This window comes from Macaca mulatta, chromosome X (genome assembly GCF_049350105.2).
Source record: "Macaca mulatta isolate MMU2019108-1 chromosome X, T2T-MMU8v2.0, whole genome shotgun sequence".
Classification (NCBI taxonomy): domain Eukaryota; kingdom Metazoa; phylum Chordata; class Mammalia; order Primates; family Cercopithecidae; genus Macaca; species Macaca mulatta.
Window position 1 is genome coordinate 82,798,514 of NC_133426.1, and position 3,539 is coordinate 82,802,052.

General features: G+C 46.1%; 1 pseudogene across 1 annotated transcript; it reads left to right on the forward strand.

Moving 5' to 3' along the window:
* Positions 1 to 1,707: 1,707 nt before the first annotated feature.
* On the forward strand, positions 1,708 to 2,806 carry LOC106995250 (large ribosomal subunit protein uL10 pseudogene; annotated as a pseudogene). Its single transcript, XR_001442028.3, has one exon. The product of XR_001442028.3 is annotated as a large ribosomal subunit protein uL10 pseudogene (transcript).
* Positions 2,807 to 3,539: the final 733 nt, after the last annotated feature.

Sequence of the window (3,539 nt, forward strand, 5' to 3'; positions counted from 1 at the left end):
TAAGAGATACGGTCTTATTCTGATGGTCTTTTCTTTGTAGGTGACCTATCTTTCTCTCTGGCTGCCCTTAACATTTTTTTCTTCATTTCATCCTTGGAGAATCTGATGATTATGTGCCGTGGGGTTGATATTCTTGTGGAGTATCTTAGTGGTGTTCTGTATATTTTCTGAATTTGAATGTTGGTCTGTCTTGCTAGGTTGGGGAAGTTCTCTTGTATAATATCCTGACGTGTGTTATCCAGCTTGGTTCCATTCTCCCCATTACTTTAAGGCACACCAATCAGTTGTAGGTTTGGTGTTTTCACATAGTCCTCTATTTCTTGTAGGCTTTGTTCATTCCTTTTTTTTCTCTCTCTCTAATCTTGTCTGCGTGCCTTATTTCAGCAAGGTAGACATCAATCTCTGATGTTATTTCTTCCACTTGTTCAATTTGCCTGTTTATACTTGTGTATGCTTCACGATGTTCTCATGCTGTGTTTTTGAGCTCCATCACGTTATTTATGTTCCCCTCTAAACTGGTTATTCAATTAGCAGTTCCTGCAACCTTTTTTCAAGGTTCTTAGCTTTCTTGCATTGGGTTAGAACATGCTACTTTAGCTCAGAGTATGTTGTTATTCCCACCTTCAGTAGCCTACTTCTGTCAATTCATCAATCTCATTATCCGTCCAGTTTTGCACCCTTGCTGAAGAGGTGTTGCGATCCTTTGGAGGAGAAGAGGCATTCTGGCTTTTGGAATGTTCAGCGATTTTCCTCTTTTTTTTTTTCTCATCTTCTTGGATTTATTTATCTTTGATCTTTGAGTCCTACTACCCTTGGATGGGTTTTTCTGGGTAGTCTTTTTGTTGATGTTACTGTTGCTTTCTGTTTGTTAGTTTTTCTTCTAACAGTCAGACCTCTCTTCTGCACGTCTGCTGCAATTTGCTGGAGGTTTACTCCAGACCCTGTTCACCTGGGTATCACCAGCGGAGGCTACAGAACAACAAAGATTGCTGCCTGCTCCTTCCTCTGGAAGCTTCTTCCTAGAGGGGCACTGTCCTGATGCCAGCTGGAACTCTCCTGTATGAGGTGTCTGTCAACCCCTGTTGAGAGGTATCTCCAAGTCAGGAGACGTGAGGTTCAGAAACCCACTTGAGAAGGAGTCTGTCCCTTAATAGAGCTGATGTACTGTGCTGGGAGAATTCCCCTTTTCAGGATCAGCTGCTCTCTTTATTGCTGGCAGGCAGAAAAGATTAAGCTCACTGAATCTGTGACTGCAGCCACCTTTCCTCCCAAGTGCTCTGTCGCAGGAAGATGAGAGTTTTATCTGTAAGCCCCTGGCTGGTGTTGCTGTGTTTCCTGCAGAGATGCCCAGCCCAGTGAGGAGGAATCTAGAGAAGCAGTCTCACCACAGCTGCTTTTCCATGCAGTGGTAGATTCCACCCAGTCCAAACCTTCCAGTCTCCTTAGCACCATCAGGGGAAAACTGCTTACTAAAGCCTCAGTAATGACAGTCACCTCTCCCCCCACCAAGCTTCAGTGTCCCAGATCGACTCCAGACTGCTGTGCTGGCAGTGAGAATTTCAAACCAGTGGTTCTTAGCTTGCTGGGCTCTGTGGGAGTGGAATTTGCTGAGCAGGACCACTCAGCTCACTGGCTTCAGCCCACTTTACAGGTGAGTGGATAGTTCTGGCTCTCTGGAGTTCAAGGTGCTGTTGGAGTATAAAAGGACCCTGATGCTTTTGCCAGGCATCCTCATGGAAGTGACATCGTCTTTAAACCCTGCGTGGCAATCCCTGACGCACTGCCGCGATGCCCAGGGAAGACACGGCGACCTGGAAGTCCAACTACTTCCTTAAGATCATCCAGCTATTGGATGATTATCCGAAATGTTTCATCGTGGGAGCAGACAATGTGGGCTCCAAGCAGATGCAGCAGATCCACATGTCCCTTTGCGGGAAGGCCGTGGTGCTGATGGGCAAGAACACCATGATGCAGTTTCCCACCTCTGGAGAAACTGCTGCCTCATATCCTGGGAAATGTGGACTTTGTGTTCACCAAGGAGGACCTCACTGAGATCGGGTATATGTTGCTGGCCAATAAGGTGCCAGCTGCTGCCCATGCTAGTGCCATTGCCCCATATGAAGTCACTGTGCCAGCCCAGACTGGACTTGGGCCTGAGAAGACCTCCTTTTTCCAGGCTTTAGGTATCACCACTAAAATCTCCAGGAGCACCATTGAAATCCTGAGTGATGTGCAGCTGATCAAGACTGGAGACAAAGTGGGAGCCAGTGCATTGTTGAACATGCTCAACATCTCCCCCTTCTCCTTTGGGCTGGTCATCCAGCAGGTGTTCAACAATGGCAACATCTACAATTCTGAAGTGCTTGACATCAGAGGAAACTCTGCATTCTCGCTTCCTGGAGGGTGTCCGCAATGTTGCCAGTGTCTGTCTGCAGATTGGCTACGCAACTGTCGCATCAGTACCCCATTCTATCATCAACGGGTACAAACGAGTCCTGGCCTTGTCTGTGGAGACGGATTACACCTTCCCACTTGCTGAAAAGATCAAGGCCTTTTTGGCTGATCCATCTGCCTTTGTGGCTGCTGCCCCTGTGGCCGCTGCCACCATGGCTGCTCCTGCTGCTGCTGCTGCAGCCCCAGCTAAGGCTGAAGCCAAGGAAGAGTCGGAGGAGTCGGACGAGGATATGGGATTTGGTCTCTTTGACTAATCACCACAAAGCAACCAACTTAGCCAGCTTTATTTGCAAAACGAACAAATAAAGGCTTACTTCTTAAAAAAAAAAAAAAAAAAAAAAAAAAAAAAGAACCCTGATGCTTGGTGCCTGCCCAAACAGCTCCCCAGTTTTGTGCTTGAACCCCAGGGCCCTAGTGGTGTAGGCTCGCAAGGGAATCTGACCTGCAGATTGCAAAAAACATGGGGAAAGTGTAGTGCCCAGGATGGGCAGCACAGTTCCTCATCACTTCCTTTGGCTGGGGGAGGGAGATCCGCTCACTCCATGCCATTCTTGGGTGAAGTGACGCTCCACCCTGCTTTTGCTCACTCTCCATGGATTGTACCCACTGCCTAACAAGTCCCAGTGAGATGAAGTGGGTACCTCAATTGGAAATGCAGAATCACCCACTTTCTGCATTGTTCTCACTGGGAGCTGCAGACCAGCGCTGCTTCTATTTGGCCATCTTGGCCCCTCCACCACTCCTTATCATTACATAGTAACTTTTTTGGGGTCTATTCTTGCAATTTTTGTCTTGGATTCTATTTTGTCTGATAGAAGTATAGCTACTTCTGCTCTTTTTTGTTGTCTATTTTAATGGAATATATTTTCACATCCATTTATTTTTAGTCTATGTGTGTCTTTATATGTGAAATGTGTTTCCTGTAGGCAAGGCGTCAATGGGTCTTGTTTTTTCATCCATTCAGTCACTCTATGTCTTTTGATTGTAGCGTTTAGTTCATTTACATTCAATAATTTTATTGGTAAGTAAAGATTTACTCTTGAAAACTTGACGTTCGGTTTTTGTTGTTCTTGTTGTTGTTGTTT